The sequence below is a fragment of the Lutra lutra genome, chromosome 18, assembly GCF_902655055.1.
Source record: "Lutra lutra chromosome 18, mLutLut1.2, whole genome shotgun sequence".
NCBI classification, from domain to species: domain Eukaryota; kingdom Metazoa; phylum Chordata; class Mammalia; order Carnivora; family Mustelidae; genus Lutra; species Lutra lutra.
In genome coordinates, this window is record NC_062295.1 from 12,091,034 (window position 1) to 12,115,424 (window position 24,391).

General features: G+C 43.9%; 1 protein-coding gene and 1 long non-coding RNA gene across 2 annotated transcripts in view; one reads left to right on the forward strand and one right to left on the reverse strand.

Moving 5' to 3' along the window:
* The window catches only part of LOC125090888 (uncharacterized), a 74,942-nt gene that overhangs the window by 46,613 nt on the left and 3,938 nt on the right, over positions 1-24,391 (reverse strand). Inside the window, exons 2-3 of the long non-coding RNA XR_007124512.1 lie at positions 5,249-5,910; positions 4,915-4,995 (exon numbers count right to left, since the gene is read on the reverse strand). This is a non-coding gene — a long non-coding RNA (uncharacterized LOC125090888). The remainder of the gene's footprint in view (positions 1-4,914; positions 4,996-5,248; positions 5,911-24,391) is intronic.
* BMERB1 (bMERB domain containing 1) overlaps positions 1-24,391 on the forward strand; it is a 105,183-nt gene that overhangs the window by 14,234 nt on the left and 66,558 nt on the right. The window lies entirely within an intron of this gene.

Genomic DNA, 24,391 nt, shown 5'->3' on the forward strand with positions numbered 1-24,391 from the left:
ACTGAAATGAGCCCTTGGTTTGGTGGGGTGGAGAGGAGATGGAACACATGGTTCTTTTAATATACCGGATGAATTTCTTTAGTGAAGACGTGTCCTGAGAAATCAAGTATTCCTGATGATTTGGGTGTCCTCTCCTCTTCTTAAGAACGACTGTGTGGGGGCGCCTGGGTGGCTCAGTGGGTTAAAGCCTCTGCCTTTGGCTCGGGTCATGATCTCAGGGTCCTAGGGTCAAGCCCCGCATTGGGCTCTCTGCTCAGCAGGGAGCCTGCCTCGCTTCCTCTCTCTCTGCCTGCCTCTCTGCCTACTTGTGATCTCTGTCTGTCAAACAAATAAATAAAATCTTTAAAAAAAAAAAAAAAGAACGACTGTGTGTATGTATCTGCCTATTCAAGTGTTTATGGTTCTATTGCTTCTTCAGGGCATAAGACAAAAATTGTTATTTCTGGAGATAGCCTAGCTCTGTGTGATTCTCAGCTCTGACTGTACATTAGAATCCCTTGAGTAGCTTTTAGTACAGTTAGCCCACTTCCTCACCTCCCTTTTTTATAAAGATTTTATTTATTTACTTATTTACTTGAGAGAGAGAGAGAGTGTGTGTGTGTGTGTGTGTGTGCATGAGTGATGGTGGGGGGAGGCAGAAGGAGAGGGAGAGAGAAAATCTCAAGCAGACTCTGCGCTGAGTGCAGAGTCCAAAGTGGGGCTTGATCTCACAACCCTGAGATCATGACCTGAGCTGAAATCAAGAGTTAGATGCTTAAACGACTGAGCCACTCAGGTGGCCCCCTCCCTACTCCCTTTTCAACGGACGAGATATCCCTGCCCCACAAGGACGGTGATTTTCCCAAATGCTCAACCTGCGCAGAAGCAGAACTTGAACCCATTTATCCTGTCTATTCAAAAGGAGCTAAGTAAATAAGAGTTCCCTTCCTTTTTAAAATATTATTTTATTTTATTTATTTGAGAGAAAGAGGAAGCATGAGCAGGGGTGAGGAACGACAGGAGAGGGAGAAGCACACTCCTGGCTGAGCACGAAGCCCCATGCAGAGCCTGATCTCAAGGCCCTAAGATTATGACCTGAGCCAAAGGCAGATGCTTAACGAGCTGAGCCACCCCAGGCGCCCCCAGAGTTTCCTTCCTAATAAAGGACTTCCTCCCCCAGACCCGAAAACTCTCAGTAAAATAAATTACTAAATCCTCAACTGTAGCTCTGTCCTTGCTCTTGGCAGAACAATTCAACCCATGAGTCCTGTTGCCCTAGATCTGCCATCCATTTCTGAATACAAAAGATACTACTGCTATTATGATTAGCAAACACGGTTCTAAAATTTGTCCTGGATCGAGAGAGGCATACCCAGTGTCAGGTGGACCAGCCTCTCCATTAACCTAACTCCTTTTCTGAAACACAATCGTTTGTATTTAGAAAAGATAATTGTTTGCTCGTTCATGTTTCTCAAAGAAACAGCCAGCTACTATATGATGATGTGGCATTAGCAGGAGAAATTCACCCACAGTTCTAATGGGGCATAGGACAAGAGACAGGGCATATTTGAGGGAACACAGAAAAACATTAACATATCTTTTTTATTGTTAAAAGGTAATTTTCAGGGGCGCCTGGCGGGGGGGCTCAGTTGGTTTAGCAGCTGACTCTTGGTTTCAGCCAAGGTCATGATCTCAGGGTGGTGGGATCGAACACCACGTCCACATCTGGCTCCACACTCAGTGGGCAGTCTGCCTGAGCTGGTCTCTCTCTCCCTCTGTGCCCCCACCCCTGCTCACACACTCTAAAAATACATAAATCCTTAAAAAAAGATAATTTTTAGAAAAAGGTAAAATCATGACTCTCATGATGATATAAAAGCAAAGACATCACAGGGTACTGGGGCTCAGCTGATTAAGCATCTGATTCTTGGTTTCAGCTCAGGTCTTGATCTCAGGGTCATGAGTTTGAGCCTTACACTGGGCTCCATGCTGGGCGTGGAGCCTGCTTAAAAAAAAATTTTATAGGGTGCCTGGGTGGCTCAGGGGGTTAAGCCGCTGCCTTCGGCTCGGGTCATGATCTCAGGGTCCTGGGATCGAGTCCCGCATTGGGCTCTCAGCTCAGCGGGGAGCCTGCTTCCCTCTCTCTCTCTCTCTGCCTGCCTCTCTGTCTACTTGTAATCTCTGTCAAATAAATAAATAGAATCTTTAAAAAAAATTTTATATAACAGGGGTGCCTGGGTGGCTCAGTGGGTTGAGGCCTCTGCCTTTGGCTCAGGTGATAGTCCTGGGATCCTGGGATTGAGCCCCGCATCGGGCTCTCAGCTCAGCTGGGAGCCTGCTTCTCCCTCTCTCTCTCTGACTGCTCTCCGCCTACTTGTGATCTCTGTCTGTCAAATAAATAAATAAAATCTTAAAAAAAATTTATACACACACACACACACACACACATGCACACACAGAAAATAAAAATTTTTTAAAGACCTACATGGTGAAGATTTTATTCTGCTCAGTCCAGGGGGGAACCAAGTAGATGTTACAACCTGAATTCAACACAGTCTGAAGAAGAGACTAATATACAGATCAGGAATATTGACCTGATGGGGTAACGGAAAGTAAATCTGGGTTTTCCTTGAAGGAGAGGTAAGTCAGTCGGACCTCTACTAGCTGGGTGAGGATTTGCAAGTGCATGAGCATTATTTTTGCCTCATTATACTACTACTTACAGAGCTGTAAAACAGCTCAAAGACAAGGAAAGACCAGAATCAGATAACCTGGGAGGCGAGCCCTAGGTACATAATCTCCCTTCCAAGCCCTTTCCCCCTTACACGACCCACGCGCCCTCCTCAAGAGGAAGCAGGGGGAGACCAGGTTCTGAGATAACCAGCTTTCCCGCACAGAGAAAGCGACACGTTTTCAAGAGTTAACGGTTAGGAAAATCATCCTTGAGAGCTGAAAATGATTTCAAATGAAACCTGGTCCGGGGAAAGTCTGTACTTGCAAACGAGTCCAGAGGGGACGGAAAAATGAGGGAGAACACAGTCTATTAATTATCCAGACTATGATCTCTTGATGCCAAACATTTTATGGACTTGAAAGCACCATCCAGATGTTCAGCTTGATTGAAGCTGAGAGAGGCTAAGTAGCTGCTCGGCAAATGAAAATTATCTCGTGTGTGTGTGTGTGTGTGTGTACACATGTATGTATATATTTTCAAGTTCATGTATGTATGTATATATTTTCAAGTTCAGGGTCATTACCATAAATCCTGTGACTGAGATCTACCAACCCTGCCTGGTTAACAGATCTTCCTTTCAAAGATGACGCTGTTAAACACGGGAATTGGCACACACTAGGAATTCCGTGCGTGTGTGCCGAATTGCATTGCGGTAATTGATTCCTAAGCAACTGAGGCATGTTGCTTCCTTTCCAGGAGGAGGTAGGGATACTGGGCAGGATGTTCACAAGCTTCTAAAAATGGCCCTGAGAAAGAAATCACTTTGGCCTCTGTGGGATTGGAATCGGGTGTCTCGATTTACAGTATGTACTCAGCTGCCACTTGTATTATCTAAAAATAAAGCCAAGCAGCTTGGAGTTGGCAAGGGAGTCCAAACCCCTTGGTGTTCCTTTACTTACTAGCTTGACATACGCGGCGGCTCGGTGTATAGGATCTGGAGACTCCGCACAGAGGCAAATCGGAGGCAGGGTTTAAAGATAGAAATCCGTGCATCCATTTGTCTTTTTGCCACATTTATGAAATCCGCCATCTGGACGCTTGTGGTCCAATAACATGATCTCTCATATGACCGGAGGCCTTTTCTCAAAGGCAGCATTTCCTAAGCTGTGTTCTGAGAAAGAGCAGCTGGTAATAGGTTTTCTAAGAAAAAGGGAGGACTCTGGGCCGTGAGCTTGGGAATTGCTTGGTGAGCTTGGGTGAAATTTAGTGGCGCACAGATCTTGATGGTAGGGATCTTCAACAGGCTAACGCCTGTTGTGAATTTCAAGGGTGCAAGACGTACATTGGGGCTGGTGTCCTGCCCTCACTTCTGCCCACTCTGCTGCTGACCAGCATTTTTATCCCCCTCCTTTTTGGCTTATCTCTTCTCTCCCCAAAACTTCCCATTGCCTTTGACACCAAGGGCAAACTCGTCTACCACAGATAGATAGACAGACAGATGGATAGATGGATGTATCGATTTTTTTTTTTTTTGAGAGAGAGAAAGAAAAAGAGAGGGGTAGAGGGAGAGAGGATCTTAAGTGAGCTCCACACCCAGGGCTCGATCTCAATCTCATGATGGGAGCTGAAATTAATTAAGCTGGGCACTTAACTATCTGAGCCTCCCGAGTGTCCCACCTCTACCATTTTTTGTTGACTGTTCTTATTTATTTAAAGATTTACTGGCGCGAGAGCACGAGTCAGTGGGGGAGGGGCAGAGAGAGAGGGAGAGAGACAGAATTCCAAGCAGGACTACCCGCCTAGCGCTGAGCCCGACTCAGAGCTGGATCCCACCACCCCAAGATCATGACCTGAACCGAGATCAAGGGGCAGATGCTCAACCAACTGAGCCACCCAGGTGCCCCTCATATTTACTTTTTAATTTGAGGATAATACACCCTGCCTGGTCTTCCCCACCCTCCTTAATCCGCACCTTCTCTCCCTCCCGACAGACTTATCTCCCTCCATGCTCTGCAATTCACCTCTGATCTGGGGATCAGCCTCCTTCACATCCTCATCTATAAAATGGGACTAATACGTCCCTACCTCATCATAGTGATGGATAGTAATCAGTGGAGGTGAGGCACTGAACACAGTGCCCAGCACGTGATAAGGGCTTGATCATAGCAACTGTTATTATTACTGCTGTTGATATTGTTGTGACTCCCTTCTTTGGTCCGTGCCACCCTCCTTTCTTCTTGTCTGCTTAAGCGTGCTCCTACCTTGCCTTGGTGGCAGATCCAGTGATCTCCCTGCTTTCGCAGCTCCTTTCCTGTGGTGTGCACAGCTGATCTCTGCTCCTTCTGTAAAAGAAAACGCCAACATAGCCCCCAGGTCCCACCCAGACTGTCTCCAAGTCCCACCTACAAAGAATACACATGTTGCCAAGGTTTCAGGCTCCCCTCCTCCAGAACCCCCCCACATTTCCTTCCAGTCCCCCCGTATTTTGAAGAATTTCTTCCATTTCTGACCTCCGGTTATACTTCCTGTCCTGGGTCCTTGATCTGCCTCACCCCAGTGATCCTAATCTCCCCTAGAGCCAGAAACAAGCCTTACCTTTGTTTTAATCTCCCTCTAGCGTTTCGGCCAGGGGTTGGCAAACTCTTTCCATACGGGGCTAGATAGAAAATATTTTCGGCTGCACAGGCCATACAGTCTTTTTCAAAACGACTCGGCTCTCCTGCCCGAACCCCAGAGCTGCCGCGCACGAGAACGCCCGAATGAATGGGCATCGCCATGTTCCTTATAGACTTCATCTCTGGACACCGAAATTTGGATCTCGTGCCATTTTCCCACGTCGTGAGATTTTCTTCTTGGGATTGTTTTTTCCCCAACCATTTAGGTGGGCGTCTTTGGCCTGCAGGCTTGTCAACTCCTCGCCTAGACAAATGCCAGGCAGAGAGAAGGCGGTCAGATCCCAAGTGATGGTTTGTTTGCTGCAGGAGAAGAAAGTTCTGGCTGCTTTGCCTTTGTGGTTGTGCTTGCTTCTCCCCAGTCACCAGTGGCAGGCTTTCGGCTTGCAGAGCTTGTCCTGCAGCGGGGGAGAACATGCTGCCCGAGAGACCAGTTGGCGTGGTTTGGTATTTCTCTCATAGGTGCTCATCTGGGGGCTTTCCACACACAGGAGATAGGACCGTTTGACAAGCCAACAGAAATCGACTCTGGATAACCGAGAGGCTTTCCATGTGTGGGGGCAACCCCCTGATCAGCTTAAGGGGCTGCAGAGTTTAAACAATGAAATAAAAGTGAATAGAAAATATGAGGATGCATCTAAGGTACTAAGGGTAAATATTAATTTGTGTGATTCTTTTTTTTTTAATTTTATTTATTTGATAGACAGAGAGCACAAGTAGGCAGAGAGGCAGGCAGAGAGAGAGGGGGAAGCAGGCTCCCTGCTGAGCAGAGAGCCCAATGCGGGGCTCAATCCCAGGACCCTGGGATCATGACCTGAGCCAAAGGCAGAGGATTTAACCCACTGAGCCACCCAGGCAAGCCCAAATCTGTGCGATTCTTATTTACTTCTGCTTATGAGCATATGTGGATGCCGGGACCACTCTGTGTGGGTCTCACTGTGGATCCCATTTATGTAAGCTTGCAGAGCAGAGAACCTTAAGGAGAAAAAAAGGAGTTTGTTGGAAGCACGTGGAAATCGTTACAGAATAATAATAATTTTAAAAAAGGTTAAATAGCCAGGTTTTGAAAGGAAGAGGACCCATGATCACTACCGAGTTCTGGGTACAAAATCAATCAATCAATCCAAGTGGCAGAAAATTCAAGCTGACTCAGCATGCCCTTTCCCGGTTTCAAACTCCAGACACTGTGCTCAAGATTCAAACACCCAAGGAGAGGACAGAGAGACAAATTTCTGAGTTAACCAGTGTCAGTTGTGTTGCTTGAAAAGAATCTTGAAAAGAATGGAAAACTCCCGAAACGAGAACCTAGAAAGGCAGGCCGGACCCTACAAACTTTCCCAGTGCCTCTTCCCAATACTGACCTTTGCAACTACCCTCAGGCAGTGGACCCTCCCTGGTCACGGTCACAGGACCGGCTCCATGAGCCAACAGTGGCTGCAGGGCGGTTGGGGGAAGCCACGCTAAGGTCACAGACAAATGCATATGTTGGTGTAGCTCGGTACCCAAGCTTGGGCTAACAAGGGTGTGGCATCTTGACTGCCGGTCCCAGCACACAGCACTCCACAAGGAGGAGAGACTCTCACAAATACAACGGAGATGCGGGGCCAGGGAAAGGACAATGGGTTTGCAGAGCAAAATCTCTCCATCCCTCAACAGATGACCTCCTCAGGCGGGAGGCTGCTTTTCCCTCTCCCATAAAAGTACCTAGGTTTTTTATTCTGATAACAAGAAGATTAATGCTCATTAATTTTTTTTTACTAGATCATCAGTTTATTATAAAAGGATATAATTTAGGAAGAGCTGATGGAAGAGACGTGTAGGGCAAGGTATGGGGGTGGGGTGGCGAGCTTCCAGGGGCCGGTCTCCCTGTTTGTCCACATGTTCAGCAGCCCGGAAGCTCTCTGAACTCTGTCCTTCTGGGGTTTTATGGAAGCTTCATCACCTAGGCACAGTTGAGTCATAGTCTTTTTTAATTAAAAATACTGCAGATTATCAAAGAAAGCAAATGTCATTGAAAATAATGCTGCCACCCTCAGATAACCACTGACGACATCCTCTCAGATGTCCCTTTGTCCTCCTTCCCCTTTTCCCACCCCCGCCCCTCCTTCTCAACCTCCTCTGAATCAAAGAGACAAATCAGTTTGGAATCTGGTCCCTTTTCTCACACATTTCCACGGTTTTAGGGTACACCCCCCCCCCCGCAATGGACAGGAGGGAGGGTTCTTCTCTCTTTTAGTGTTTGGAGACAGAGCTGCCTGCAGCTCACAGCAGGTGAAAAGGGGCAGCTCTTTCTCAGAGAGAAAATAGTCCTTGACAAATTAGATGTAACTCACAAAATTTAGAGCCACGGTAACGAGAATGGGATGCCACAGAAAGTCTAACTTGACTCAATAAACACACGTTCTGATCCTTTGTGTACAAATGGCTTGCTGAGCACTGGGAGAGGGAGGAAAACCAAGGTGAATAAGGCAGAGTCGCTTCCCTTCCAGAAGCTCACCTTCTAGTAGGGGAGAGAATGACAGACAATGGCCCATGCCAGCCAGTGGTAAATGCAGGAACACAGGGGAAAACGCGATTAACATGCAGCTATCAAACTGGTTGGTTCTCATACATTTTCATTTCACAAATAGGCGACATCCGGTCTGTTGCATTCCGGCCTCGCCTGGATCCCCTCCTGGTTGGTTGTTTTACTCTCAGTTCCCAGAGTGGGGAACCTATTCTGCAGGGGACTTTGCTTGGATTCTCACCTGGCAAACTCCTCATTCTCACGCTTTTAGGTGTCCAGTATCAGTGCCCCCCACAAGGCTTTCCCTGGTCTCCTGCAGGCTCAGTGCCCTTCTGTCTTGCCAGTTTCCTTCCCATCACACAGTTACTCTATCCCTTACTCCTGTTACAGAGGGGCTCACACCTGCTCTGTTTGCCCAGCGCTTGGCAAGGACTCAATTATTACTGGTTGAATGAATGAGAAATAAGTAAACGCGTCCAATGGGAGAACACACTTGTTGAAAAACAAAATCCAACCAAATACATTTTAAAGATCTTACGGGCTTTAATCAACGATTCAGGCAGCAGCCAATCTAGTAGATAGAGCTCTGAAAAGCGGTACAAGGCAAGAGATTTTATAGCCAAAAGGGAGCAGGAAGAAGAAAGTCATACTAGACAAAAAAGTGGGTTGGTTATGGCATGGTTACTGTCTTTAAGGGGATGGCACAGGTTTGCCAGGTAGAGGATATAACTAATCTATCAGGCAAGTCCTGATTGGTTTAAGGTTCCGTTTCTGGGAGAGCTAAAACTGCAATTAAGTTAAGTCTCAGTCTGGGGATGTGGGGCCTGGCATCAGTGATTCCAATTGGGGTCTGCTGTCTAGTTTCTAACACACTCCAATGAGAAAAGGGAGCTGAGACTCATCGTCTTGATTCAGACAGGGTAGCTCTGATTAGTTAACAAAGGGAGACGCTAAAGCAGTGTCGGAGGCTGGACTGAATCTTGCAACAGAAAAAGAACATTAATGGGAAGAGTGGTAAATTCAAATCAAGTCTGTGTTAGGGAACAGTATTGCACCAATGTAAATTATAAGCAGACTCCACACCCAGCGTGAAGCCCAATGTGGGGTTCGAACTCACGACCCTGAGATCGTGACCCAAGCTGAGATCAAGAGTTGGATGCTAAACCGACTGAGCCACCTGGGCATCCCTAAAATTCTTCATTCGACACACATGCCATTGTTCTGGAAGATATTAATACTGGAAGAAACTGGGTGAAGAGGACATGGGAACTTTCTGCAGTATGACTGCAACTTTTCTCTAAGTCTAAAATTATTCCAAAATAGAAACTTCATTTTAAGAAGGGAGGGAGATGAGAAGAAGCAAAGAAGTCAGTGTGTGGGTATGACCAGTGGTGCAGAAGCTCTCTGAAATTGTGAATATTAATGTCTTGTTCTGACCTTTGTTTAGAACTCCTTCCAGAATGCTAGGATAGTGTGGGGCTTTCTGTTTCTGGCTCCATGATAGTCAATCCAGAAAGGCTTATCTGTGGTTAGTAAACTCATTCAAGTTTTGGAGGTATGGGGTAACACTTAAGAGAAGGAAGCAGAGGGACCACACTGAGCTTTCTGTTCCCTCCTGGGCAGTCACCTGTGAGGGGTCACTTATTTTCAAGGCTGGAAATGAATGAACAAAAAAGTAAACCACACTCAAGAATACGAGGAAAAATACTAAAAAAGTTTTTTCTTCCCATGTGCCAAGTTTTATGGCCTAATTTTGTATTTTCAGAGAAATATCAGGTCTCCTCATTTTTAATCACATTTAAAAAATTTTTTTAAAGATTTTAATTATTTATTTGAGAGAGAGAAGAGAGAGCCAGAGCATGAGCAGGGGGAGGGGATGAGGGAGAGGGAGAAGCAGACTCCCTGCTAAGCAGAGAGCCCAATGCGGGGCTCGATCCCAGGACTCTGGGATCATGACCCAAGCCGAAGGCAGAGGCTTTAACCCACTGAGACACCCAGGCACCCCAAGAGTGTTTTAAAGGTCTCAAAAAAAAGGGCACCTGGGTGACTCAGTCAGTTAAGCCTCTGACTCTTGGTTATGGTTCGGGTCATGATCTCAGGGTTGTGAGATCGAGCCCCATCTCAGGATCCAAGCTCAGCAGGGAGTCTGCTTAAGATTTTTCTCTCTTCCTCTCCCTTTGCCCCTCCCCCTGTGCACAGGCACATGCACATGCTCTCAAATAAATAAATAAACCTCTTTTTAAAAGTCTCATAAAATGAGCTTGCAAAATTAATTCCTTTGCATTGCAATAATAAATGCATGCAGTATACTTGTTTAAACGTATTTTGCAAAGTCAAGCTATACCTAATCAGATCATAGTGTCAAAACTTATGTCTCATTTTGTTAATGCCTAACTGATTTTTTCTTCTGTCGTCTAACTTGTAATCATTATAAGCTTAGCCATGGCCAGTGATTAATTATTAACTGCATTGATGGAGAGCAGTCATGCTTGAATGTGTATGTCCTTCTCAAACAAGCCACTGGAAGGGACCAAGAAGAACTGTCAAGTTTCTGGCCCTACTCGCCTTCCATCAGGTCCGTTTCTCTTCCCAAGTACATACTAAAATCACCTATGCCCAGACAACATCTCAATCTAAACACAGATTCTACTATCTGGGAACATGCAATAGGCTTTTGACCATAAATGACTTTGCGTGAAGCTACAAGATCAAGATCACTACTCTGTTATACTGTGAACATGGTGGGGACTGAGCAGGAAAAAAATGGAGCTCAACACTCAGCAAATTACATTCAAAAGACTCTCCTTTGAACAGAGCAATAGTTCAGTTAGTGGAATCTGGTTACAATGAGTATTTTGTGAGAAATCACTTACATGGGCTCCGAAGCATCTACAATCTCTTGCAACAAAGAAGGCTTGAAATGAACAGGGGAAGAATAGAAAAATGTCACCTGAAAAATGCACAATGATGGCCACCACCAGGGTGTTCCAACATCTTGATTGGCCTGGGACTGCCCCCAGTTGAGCACTGATAAGTCCTGCATTCCAGGAAACCATCAGTCCCGGAGCAAACTAGGCTAGTTGGTTGCCCCTACTACCTGCTTTATGGAGACTGCAACATAAGAAAGTGTTCGCTACCCAATGGTGCACAATACAACTGGTCACCCCCTGCTTATCCCTGACACGAAAGGCCAGGTGCTGTGATGCTGGGGGTAGCTGCTTCAAGAACATGGCCCCTAAGGAGAAAAATATATGTATGGAATGAGCCGGTATACTGGATGCACATGAACCAAGTCAACAAAGCAGGCTGATGTTAACTAGATATCAAGATAGGAAATAGCCTTATTTTAAGGAACGCTCCTCCCCCGCAATGCCGGGTTGTGAGTTTGAGCCTCACATTGGGTGTATAAGGAACGTTCCTTTGAAGCATTCACCAACGAGGCAATTAACCTCTATACTGAAGCCAGGAGCTTCTGGCCTGATTTTCCTTCCATTTTCTCAGAAAGGACCGTAGTTAATGTTTGACTGTTCTTTATAGCAATTTCTGGCTAACCAAGTTGACATTTTGCTTTCTCTTCAGGCAGTGGAGACGTAAGAGATTGAATTAATTTTGTGGTATTTATTGCAGGGGCCACAGAAGATGCTGTCAGTAGGCTTTTAAAACGTCTTTTAAAAGTCATACGTGCTCATTATAAAAATTCAAGCAATACGGAATGTAAAAAGTAGAAAGTCAGAGCCATTTCTCACCCTCAAACTACCCGCAGATTTGGTGGACATATATTACCATAAGTATTTCTTTAAGGAAAGGAATTATATGTAGTAAACATAGCCTAATTTTTTCACTTCAAAATATCATGGCCAACTTCCTATGTCAATAATACAGAACTAGCTCATCCCCACCCCTTTTTTTAAAAGATTTATTTATTTGACAGAGACACACAGAGAGAGCAAGCAGGGGGAGGGGCAAAGGGATGAGGGAGCAAAACAGATTCCCACTGAGCAGGAGCTGGACTCAGGGCTGGATTCCAGGACCCCAAGGTCATGACCTGAGACGAAATCAGGAGTCTGATGCTGAACCGACTGAGCCATCCAGGTGCCCCATAGCTCATCCTTTTTGATGACTGCATAATTTTCCAATGTCTGGGTACCCCTAACCAGTTCCCTACTGATGGACATGTAAGCCACATAATATTTCTGCTCTTATTGTCAATGCTACAGTAAATATCTTTTTTAGTTTCTGTCACATCTATCCCATTATTTCCTCTGTTTAAATTCTTTTTTTTTTTTTTTTAAGATTTTATTTATTTGAGAGAGAGAGAGAGAGAGAGAGAAGAGCATGAAAGGGGCGAGGGGCAGAAGGAGAAGCCAGCTCCCCGATGAGCAGAGAGCCTGATGTGGGACTTGATCCTGGGACTCCAGGATCATGACCTGAGCCGAAGGCAGTTGCTTAACCAACTGAGCCACCCAGGTGCCCTCCTCTGTTTAAATTCTTAAAAGTGGAATTGCTGGATGAAAGGTGTTCTGTTAGGTTTAGATTGTGAGAGGTATGTAAGTCTGAATTCATTTTGTGGGATTCATTTTGAAACTGTATTAAAATTTCTTAATGATGCCAAAGGAAAATATGATTCAAAGTGAACATGATGTAGTAGAAAAAGTAGCAGACTGGGAGCCAAATTCCTTGGTCCTTGTTCACACCCCAACCTAAATGTCTGACCTCTGACAATTCCCTTAAGCTGACTCTTGTCTCCCACTCTATCTTGTCTCATGAATCTTCCAAATAATTGACAGAGTCATTTTGTACAATATGAGAGTGACCCCTGTTTAAATCCATTAGGAATTCAACATTGCCTTCAGGCTGCAGCTGAATTCCTTTCTAGCTCCCTAGCAGCTTGCCTTTCTAGCTTTCTCTCCTTCCACATACCCTACCAGGACCCTGGATCTAGCTGCCAACATTTCCTTGTATTACTTGCAAGGCTTACAGTTTAATGTGTTTCCAGGCTGTGTTTGAGGTTGCTCCCTCCTCTAGAATACGCAGTTCCCACTTCTCTGACCTGTTAACTCCTACTCATTCTTCAATAAATAGCCTGGGCTTCTTGCCTCCTTGGAAGGATTTTCTGATCTCCCCAAGTTGAATGGGTATCCCTCCTTTTGGCTTTCATGGACATAATGTATTATCCCATGCGTCCTCTGTAATGTAGCACTAATCATACCACACTATAATGGCTGACTGTTTTGTCTGGGTCACAGCCCTCTTTAGAGGGCAGAAACTGGGACCTGTTCATCTTTGAGTCCCCAGTGTCTATCACAGTGTCTGACACAAGTAGGTGTTGGCTAAATCCTTGCAGAATAAAACAAGTGAGCTGACAAAGAAGTGATTAGATTCAGTGATACAAAATTCTGTGATTTTATGAGAATTAAAAATTGACAGGAGCCCCAGAGCAACCACTAAAGGAATAACTCAAAATAGTGATAGGACTCCTCGGTAGCTCAGTTACTTAAGTGTCTGCCTTCAGCTCAGGTCATGAACCTAGGATCCTAGGATTAAGTCCCGCACTGGGCTCCTTGCTCACCAGGGAGTCTGCTTCTCCTACTGCCTGCCTCTCTCCCTCTCTGACAAATAAATGAATAAAATCTTAAAAACAAAACAAATTTAGATGGTGGAAAACAAACGAAAAAAAGAATTAAAATGGCACACTAGAAAATAGAAAATAAAAGAAGTCATTAAAGGAGTAACAGAGGAAGAAAATAAGACACAGAAAAAACAAATAGCAAAATGGCAGGTGTAAATCCAATCACATCATAATCACATTAAAGGGACACCTGGTGGCTCAGTCTTAAGCCTGCCTTCCGCTCAGGTCATGATCCCAGGGTCCTGGGATGAGGCCAGTGTGGGGTTCTCTGCTCAGTGGGAAGCCTGCTTCTCCCTCTCCCCCTCCCCCTGCTTCTGTTCCCTCTCTCGAGGTCTCTCTCTGTCAAATAAGTAAATAAAATCTTTTTTTAAAATCACATTAAATGTAAATGGATTAAATGCTCCAATCAGAAAGCAGAGATTGTCAGACTGGATGAGGGGAATGGGGAAGACCCAACTACATGCTGCCTATGAAAGACAAATGTTAGATTCAAAGACACAAACAGGCTGAAATGGAAAAGATGGAAAATATATATACCAGGCAAACACAAGAGAGCATGAATGGTTCTACTAATGTTGAACAAACTAGACTTTAAGACAAAAAAAAACATCACTAGAGACAAGGAGGGGCATTTTATCATGATGAAAGGGTCAATGCAATAGGAAGTTCCAACATTTATAAACAGAGATGCATCTAACCACAAAAGTTGAAGGGAAGGGTAGAATGAGTGGTATGTGTTTTCAGAAGCATCCCTTAGAACCTCTCCAAGTTCTTTTCTCTATTCCATTCAAAGGCATCATGCTCAGGTGCACCATAGTGGGGTCTCTAATGCAGGAAAGAGATCACAGCAGCATCAGTAGGAAGGAGCCTAAGGGAGGAGGCACCATCATTTTTAGGTGGGGCAGTGGGAGGGTGTTCGAGAGCCCATTCTCAACATCAGCATCCCTGGTCCCCAGACTTTCGTTCTCTTCTTCTCTTCTCAGGTCTCTGTTCCCTTGGTTGCTCTCCCATTTGCCACATGGCACGTCTCATTAGCTCTGGTCTTGATGCCACCAACCTTCCATTTTCTGCATCAAATTAGCACATTTTCTACTTTAATTCCTGTCCCACTTTCAGATGGATAGTACCACCTTCTGGTGTGACCAGGAAGCCCTAATTTAAATGATTGCTTTAAAATTCCCCTAGCCTTCTCCAACTTCTAAGTAAGTGGACTCCCAAGAAGACTTCTCTGAGGGGGTTGAGGATTCTCTGATACAAACTGGAAAAATCCAGAGAGGACTAAACAGCCCTACCTAAGGAAAAAAACCCAAAAACTACAGGTACAGGGAGTTGGGGGCAGTGCTTGGGACCTGGGAGCCAGCTTGGCTAGAGAGGGGTGGGGGACAAATCTGGAGGAGATTCAGGGAAGTATCAAGGGTATATGAGGAAAAGAGATGCAAAGCAAGAGGACATTTAGATATTTTGCTCTGGGATGAGTCAGATAACCATCTCTCCTTAAAGCTTCAATTAAAGAAAAAATACATCACTTCCTGTTGGAGTTGGGTTTGTTGTCTTTGTTTTTCATTTTCATTTTTTATGTTATGTGCCAAAATCAGCCTGAAGGTGGTCAAAGCAAGAAGCAAGGGTGGGCCACACTGAGACTAGGCAGTCAATGTGACCCGTCAGCAAACCAGCTTAACACACCAACGACTACTGGCTGGGCACCTACCAGCTCTGCCTAGTTACAGGGTTTCCAAGATGAATGACCCACTGTGCCTGCCCGCAAGGAATTTACGGGCTGATGAGAGAGACAGCCACATTAATACATAATTATCTCATATGTTAAGTACCTCATAAGAGGGAAGATCTGGGTACATTGGGAACTCAGAGACTTCTGGCCCAGCCTGGGGAGCCCAGGAGGGCATTCAGAAAATGACCCCTATGCTCAGGTGACCGGATGAGGAAGGAAACCAACAAAGTCACAAAAGTGCAAAGCAGAGTAGTGCTTCCGGAAACTAAACGCAGTTCATTGTCAAGAGAACGTACCTTGCGTGGGTTCTATTGTTACCCTTCCTTCTTCCCCTCCCCTTCCTGCCTTCCTTCCCAACCACCCACCCACCCTCCTTCCCTCGCTCATTCCTTCCTTCCTTCCTTCCTTCCTTCCTTCCTTCTAGCTCGCACTCATCCATTCACCTAAGAGAGTTCATTCCATGCCCTCTGGTTTCAAAACTTGCCGCTAGAAGCCAGGAATAAAACACAGGAGAAAGGAACCTATCCATGGCTCTCAATGGAGCTAATGATACCAACAGAAATCTAATTTCCACCTGAGTTAAGTGCTCTGCAGGATAAGTCCAGCTGGGGCTGCCAGATAACAATGCCCGGTTAACTTCTAATTTCAGACAACCAAGAAATCATTTTTGAGGTATAAGTATACCCCATGCCACATCTGGAATATACTTATACTAAAACATTGGTTTGTCTGAAGTTGGAGTTAAGGGCGGGTCTGGGGCACAGGCACAGAGGCGGTCGGAGACTGTGTGCGTGAGACCTGTAGAAAAGAAGCCTTTGCCTGGGAGAGGAGTCCAGGAAAAGGAAGGTGCTTCTGGAGGAGGAAACCGCAGGAACCAGAGCAGCAAGCAGCCTGGACAGAGAGAGCATTTGAGAGAGAAGCCCCCCTGCCCGCCCCCCGGCCGGGGATGGAGGATAGAGATTTAATTCACTGGGACGTGGAGAGAGAAGCAATTGAAAAATGAATAAATAGATCATGTTTTTAAGGAGGGTGCTATAAATGTCAGGTATAGTGACTCAGGTTATTGATTCTAGAAGATTAGTCAAGGGGCAGCTGTGTGCCGGACTCGCTCAGCCCTTCTGTTGCCAGATGTCAAATAACTCAGACGCGGGGGCTGGGAAGCGGGCAGGCCAGGATTCTGAAAGCAGCAGAGTCATCCCTCAGTGCGTGGGACTTGGCCTGTAAACACGCATCCACAGAGAGTCTGAAAACCTGGACAGGGTTCTGGGAGGCCCATTTGTTTCCGCCTGAATATAACGTGCCACCTAACCAATCCGGCTGAGGGACACCACTGCGGAAATCTCTCAGGAAAGGAGAAGCAAACGTTCCTGGCCATGTGGCTACAAGGCCAGGAGGTGAAGAGGATGAGTGATCCGGCACCTGGGGGGCTCAGCCACTGAAGCCTCTGCCTTCCGCTCAGGTCGTGATCCCAGGGTCCTGGGATCGAGGCCCAGGTCGGGCTCCCTGCTCAGTGTTGAGTCTGCTTCTCCCTCTCCCCCTGCTTGTGCTCTCACGCTGTCTCTCAGACAAATAAAAAGTAAAATCTTAAACAAAAACAAAAAAGAGAGAGAGAAAGAGGATAAGCATCCTGGACCCGACCTGCTGCTGAAACCATAGGGTGGCAGTGACTTGAACCAAAAAACCCAGTAACTGTGCCTCCGGCCAATTGCCTGAAGCAACGGTTCCCAACCAGGGATGAAGTGGCCCCAGGGGACATTTGGCAATGTGTGACACATTCTTCCCTGGCCCCCTCCCAGAGATAGATAGAGAGAGACAAAGAGGGAGACAGAGGTAGAGGCAGGGTGGTGGGACCAGAGGGAGAGAGGAAACCCAAGCACACATCTGCACTGGGCACAGATTGGGGCCCAATCTCAGGACCCTGAGATCATGACCTGAGCCGAAATCAAGAGCTGGGGGCTTGACCTACTGCGCCACCCAGGCGCCCCCGGAGAGTCTTAATTGTCACAACTGGGGCTGAGGGCATGCTGCTGGCATAGACACATACAGCTAAACCTGTGATGCGCAGGTCAGCCCCCCTCCTCCCCAACAAAGACTTATGTGGCCCCAAATGTCAATGGTGCTGAGGGCGAGAAATCGTAGCAGGGATGCACCGATGTGGGGAGGAGGGGAAACGTCATTCTGAATCCAATGGCAGGAACGAGGTCCTGTGCCTCCTTCTAATGGCATCATGGGTGGCAGGGTCTTTGAAATACCTTTAAAAGCCTCCATGGAGTCACTGTTAACAGCAGAAGCAGCTGGGTCCTAACAGGAAGGCTGAAGAAGCCCTGGGGGCAGAAGGATGTGGAGGTGGGGGATGGGGCATAAAAGGTGCTTCTCTTTCCACATCTTCGGTGGCCGCCATATCACGGGACCACTGAACAGCCTGCCCTTGGCTTTCACACAGCCTCTTCTGGTAAACCTTCGCTGTAGCCTTAAAGAAGATCACAGTAACTTCTCACCTCACCCAAAAAGATGCCACTTTGGGAGAATGCATGTACAGACGGTCACCCCCATGCCTCACTCTCCCCTCTACCCCACACCCCTCCTTAACCCCCCCGCTCCAGCCGCAGCAAGTGCCCTAGTGGTGAGGTTGTGGGTTTTCACATAGGGGGATGCCCCAGCATCCTGAAGCAAACATGGGGTTCTTTCTGTGTGTGTGTGTGTGTGTGTGTGTGTGTGTGTGTGTGTGTGTGTGTGTTTGTTTTAATTTCAGGCACAAGAGTAGCACAGAGAAAACCTAACACTCCCGTATCTACTGTCCAGATTTGGCTACTACTGAGATCTTTACTTCACATCAATTAAAAAAAAAAAACACCTTAAAAATTCAGCTGAAGATCCTTCTTTTTCTTCTCCCCCCAAAGATTTTATTTATTTGAGAGAAAGAGCAGCGGGAGGGGCAGAGAGAGAGAGGGAGAGGGAGAAGCAAACTCTACACTGAGCAGGAAGCCCAACGTGGGGGCTCGATCCCAGGACCCTGGGATCATGACCTGAGCCAAAGGCAGATGCTTAATCGAGTGAGCCACCCGGGCACCCCTGAAGATCCCTCTTTCGTCCCCTTCCTTTCCAAAAGTGACTCCTGTGTCCTTCGTATCATGCTTATGTTTTTACTGTATGATGTATATATCCACAATATATCCCATACATATGGGATATCACACTGTACATATCTTTTGCCACTAAACATTATATTTTTAGGATTTATGCACATTGACACATATAGACCAATTCTTTTTTTTTTTTAACTGCTCAAAGTATTTATAGTATATGAATATACCACAAATTCTTCACCCAATGTCCTATTGATAATATCTGGGGGGGGGGGGAGTTGACTTGCCCCGATTAGCAAACACTGCTCTCATGATCATCCTGGGATGTATCTTTTTCGGCCCAGAAACAAGAGTTGAGGCAGGGTATTTATCTGGAAGGGAAAGGGATAAGCACAGAGCATGCCCATCTTCAGTTTTAGCAAATACCGTCAAACTGTTACCCAACTGTGACTGTACAAATTCACATCCCTCCCAACAGGGTATGAGTAGCTGTCTTTTTTGTAATATCCACACCGAACAACCATCAGCTCTCAAGATGATTAAAAGTTTGCCAGTCTGATATTTATTACTTTTGCGTTTTCCTGATTACCAGTGAGGTAAAAGATCTTTCTATATGTTGACTGGACATTTGAATTTCCTCTTCAGGGAATCCTCCATTCCTTTCCTTTTTTTTTTTTTTTTCCCCTCCTTACCATGTTGTTATTTTACTTGGTTCCTGATCATAGGTATATTTGTGGGTGATAAATACCTTCACTCAGTCTGGCCTGTCTGGTTTTTTTTTTTTTTTTTTTTTTTACATTTTAGAGATAATTGTGCTGTGCATGCAGTTGTTAAGAAATAATAGAGAGATCCCGGTCTACCTTCCACCCATATTCACCCAATGGAGAACTGTGCATAACTATGGTATAATATCAAAAGCAGAAGGCTGACATTTATCCAATCTGTTGATTTAATTCAGATTTCCCCAAATTTATAAATACTGTGTATATATATTAGTGTGTATTTGTATGTTAAAACTATATAGTTTTTTTGAGATTTATTTATGTATCTGAGAGAGAGAGAACGTGCATGTGTGGGTTGGGAGGGCAGAGAGGGAGAATCCTCAAGCAGACTCCATGCTGAGTGCAGAGCCCCACATGGGGCTCGATCTCATGACTCATGAGACCATCTGAGCCGAAACCAACAGTCAGTCACTCAACTGACTGAGCCACCCAGGTGCCCCAATTTTGTTGATTTTTCTCTATTGTTTTGATGTTCTTGGTTCACTGATTCTGCTCTTATCTTTATTATCTCCTTCTTTCTGTGTTCTCTGGGTTTTTTTGCTATTTTTTAAAATGTCCTTGAGATAGGAACTTAGATTATTGATATGAGAACTTTGTTTTCTAGTATATTTAGTGCTATAAATTTCCCTCTCTCTACTGTCTTAGCTGCATTCCATCTATGTTGACATATTATATTTTCATTTCCTTTTTTCCCCCTTTGCAGTTTCTTTTTTGAACCAAGGATTATTTAGAAGTATATTCTTTAATTTCCAAGTGTTGAGAGTTTTTTTTTGTTACATTCCTGTTACTGATTCCATTATGTTCAGAGAACATAACTTGTTTGCTTTCAATTGTTTTAAATTTGTTAAATTTGGGTTTGGGGCCAGGATGTGGTCTATCTTGACTAATGTTCCATGGGCACTTGGGGGAAAAGTGCGTTCTACTGTTGTTGGCTCAAGTGTCCCAGAAATATCAGCTACACTGAGTTAATCGACAGAGCTCTTCAATTATTCTCTATCTTTGCTGATTCTCTGTCTAGTAATCTCATCAGTTGGTGGAACTGACAGTGGAGGGTTGAAGCCCCCAACTATAACTGTGGATCTGTCTATCCTTTACACTCTGTCAGTCCACTTCATATATCTTGATGCTTTAATGTTTGGTGCATAAATAGGGTTGCTATATATTCTTGATGGACTGACCCTTATATAGTGTCCCTCTTGTAATTTTCTGTGCTCTGAAGTTTACTTTATCTGATATTAGCATAGTCACTCCTTCTATCTTTTGATTAGTATTTGTATACCTTTTTCTGTCATCTTACTTTCAATCTGTCTATGCTGTTGTATTTGAAGTAAGTTTTTTTGTAGATAATATATTGCCGGATCATGTTTTTCTATTCACTCTGCCAATTTGGGGGGGCTACTTTAGCTGATATATTTAGACCATTTACATTTAAGATAATTATTGATGTGTTAGGACTTAAGTCTTAACTCAATTCTGCTAGGAATCATTATGTTCGTCACTGCTATGCACTCAGTTAAAAACAAATAGACATCAGTTTCACTTAAGAATGTTCTTGATGGGTGGCTTAGTGGGTTAAGCATCTGACTTCAGCTCAGGTCATGATCTTGGGGTCCTAGGATCGTTCCCTGATCAGTGGAGAGTCTGCTTCTTCCTCTGCAACCCTTCTCCACTTGCACTCACTCTCACAAAAATAAATAAATAAAATCTTAAAAAAAAAAAAGAATGTTCTTGGTGAAGCAATAAGAATTACTAATTTCTTGGGGCACCTGGGTGGCCCAGTGGGTTGGGCTGAGTGGGTTGGGCTGCTCAGGTCAGCATCTTGGGGTCCTGAGATCGAGCCCTGCATCAGGATCTCTGCTCAGCAGGGAGCCTGCCTCCCCTTGTCTCTCTGCCTACCTCTATGCCTACTTGTGATCTCTCTCTCTAATAAATAAACAAAATCTTTTTTTTAAGTTAAAAAAACAAATTATAATTTCTTTTGACTCTGGACCCTTGAGTACGTGTCTTTTAAATATTCTGGATAATGGGATGCGAAGGACATATAAAGCACTGAAGGAAAAACACTGCAATTGTTTGAACTAAACTAGCTACTTTTTTTTTCCTGTGTAGAGTGCCATTTTTACTTAAAAGAATAACTGACAATTTTCAAGGCTTGGGTGTCTGCCAGACAATTTCTCAAAAGTGAATGAAGTGAGCCTGTCACTTCAAGGAAAACAACTGAGAATATTTGTTGCCAGTGATAACACTTGAGCTTTCAATAGATGATCAGGGTTTTGGAAAACTTGCCTCTGTTCCCATGAGCTTGACAGCTTCCCAGTACACGACTTCTTGGATGACACTGGTAGTAATGTGAAGTAATGTGATTTTTCTGACGAAATGCGTCAACATTTAGAGATTAGCATAACTCAATGAATCGATATTTTCTAAATGACCAATGTATGACATTAAAAAATTATGCCTGGTTAAAAGATTTCTTCAAAGAGTAAGATAGACCAATGGATTTTCATGTAACAGTATAAGAAGTTCATTGATATAGTTTCAGAATCCACATTGCAACTAACCTTGAAGATACTACTTCATGAGTTTTGGTCTAGTAGAAAATAAGATTATCCACAATAATCTGGAAGGCTATTAAAACTACAATAGCCAATGACAGAGACAGCCTAAGTTTCCATCTACTGGTGAACTGATGATGGGGTATATATATGTACAATGGAATATCACTCAGCCATAAAAAAAGAATGGAATCTTTCCACTGACAATGACACATTCCAATGACTCTGGAATTAGAGAGTACAATGCTAAGCAAAGTAAGTCAGTCAGAAAAAGGCAAATACCACAAGATTTCACTCAATGTGGAATTTAAGAAACAAAAGAATGAACAAAGGGGAAAAAAAGAGAGAGAGATAAACCAGGAAGCAAATTCTTTGGAAAATACATTTGATGGTTACCAGAAGGGAGGTGGGCAGGGGTGGAGTGGGATAGGTGGGTGGGATGGGTGAAACAGGTAATAGGGATTAAGGAGGGCACTTGTCATGATGAGCACTGGGCATTGTATGGAAATGTTGAATCACTATACTGTACACCTGAAATTATTATGCTGTATGTTAACTGGAATTTAAATAAAAACCTTTTAAAAGGCTATTAAATTACTTCTCTTTGCTAACCACATAATCCGTGTAAGGCTGGATTTTCTTTATGTGCTCCAACCAAAACAAAATCACAACAGACTGAATGTAGAAGCAGATATGAAAATAGCCAGACGTTAATGCAAAACGGTGCCACTCATGGAGTTTTTCTTGTTTTGGAAAACAGGGTTTTTTTTTTTCCTAATTAAAAATGTTATTTATGTTAACATGTAATGAGTTTGTGGAAATTATTTTTAAATGAATTAATAAATATTTCTAAAAGCTCTCAGTCTTAGGTTATTTATATAATAAATGTTGATAGATGTATAAACAAAAACTTTCAGTCCTCAATAATTATTTTAAAGCGTTGAGAACTACTGATGTATGGCTTGAAACAGAGATATAATTTTATTTTTTCTCATGTGAATAACTAGTTTCCCCAGGACTTGGGAATCTATCTGTCTCCACTGATTTATAATGGAACCTCCTGCCTTTAGCACATTTCCATATGCTTGCATGTCTAGACCCTTTTTTATTATGTTTTTCTATTTCTCTGTCTATATGTCAGTTCCACAGTATCTTCATTACTGTTGCCTAATATTATTTTGCTATTGGGGAGAATTTGTCCATTTACAATACAAGTATTCCCATCTATGACCAAGGTATATATTTCCATTTTTCTCTTTATGTTCTCCAGTAAACTTTCATCACTTTCTCTCTGAAGATTTGACATATCTTATTAAATGTATTCCTACAAGAACTATAGTTTTATTTGCTGTTGTGATTTTTTAAATGAAATTTTTAATTAATAGTTACTGGAGTATAGGAATCTTACAGGTTTGGGGGGATATTAATCTTATAACCAGCAACTTTACTAAACTCTTTTTAATATAGATGCTCTTGAATTTTCTTTGCAGACCATCATGCAATCTGCAAATTAACACTATTTTGTTTCTTTCTGTTTCTTATACTTTTTTTTTTCTCATCTTATTGCATTGGCTCAGCCTTCAAGTGTAATGTTAATAGTGGTGATGTTGCGCTTCATCAAATGCCATGACTTACTGAATCTGAATTCCTGATGATGAAGAAGAGTGTCTGTGAAAGGGCTGTGCAGGTATGCTCTTACGGTCGTGGTGTGTGGTGGATAAGGCATTTTAGCATGGTGGTTAGAGCGTGGCTTTGGGAGTCACGCGATCTGAGTTCACATGATAGTTGTGTCTTGTTCTAACTCCGGAATCTTGGCAATCATTTGATTTCTTACAGCCTTGCTTACCTCACTTGTAAAAACGGAATAAAAATAGGGATACCCGGGTAGCTCAGTTGGTTAAGTGTCTGATTCTTGGTTTTGGCTCAGGTTGTGATCTCATGGGTGGCGGGATCGAGCCCTGGGTTGGGCGTGGAGCTTAGTGGGGAGTCTGCTTGAAGATTCTCTCCCTCTACCCCTCCCTTGATTCGTGCTTTTTTTTTTCTCTCTCTCTCACAAATGAATAAATAAAGCTTTAAAAAAAAGAATAAAAATAGAAACTTATGGTGTTTTTGTGAAGATGATATAAAATAAACATCGGATTTGTTTTGAGCCCCTCTACCTTGGAGAGGACAATTAGTCTGTTACTGAGTTCCCACTTGGGCAGTGGTGGATTTTGTCAAGACAACTGAGTGCATTTTATTGCTCTTTCCCTTAGGTCAACTATGCAATTGTCTCTTCTATCTTACATTCAAGTTCAAGGTAGTGAATGTGCCTGTTCTATAAATATTTATCTCTTTGTGGAGATCCCTTGAAAGGAAGGAAAATATTGGGATAAAGCAAACTTAAAATACTTTTTCCTAAACACATATCACAATTGTCTGTTAAATCTTGACAACTCAGCACCAACTTGAAAAGACTGAATTTGGAAATTCATTTCACATTTCAGAAAGGCCCTTTGGCAATATTTAACAATATTTTATTTTTTAATTTTTTTTAAAAGATTTATTTATTTATTTGACAGAGAGAAATCACAAGTAGGCAGAGAGGCAGGCAGAGAGAGAGGAGGAAGCAGGCTCCCTGCTGAGCAGAAAGCCTGATGCGGGGCTCGAACCCAGGACCTGGGATCATGACCTGAGCCGAAGGCAACGGCTTAACCCACTGAGCCACCCAGGCGCCCCTTTAACAATATTTTAAATGAACCTCTCCTTCGCCCAGGAATTTCCCTTTTTATTTGTGTTT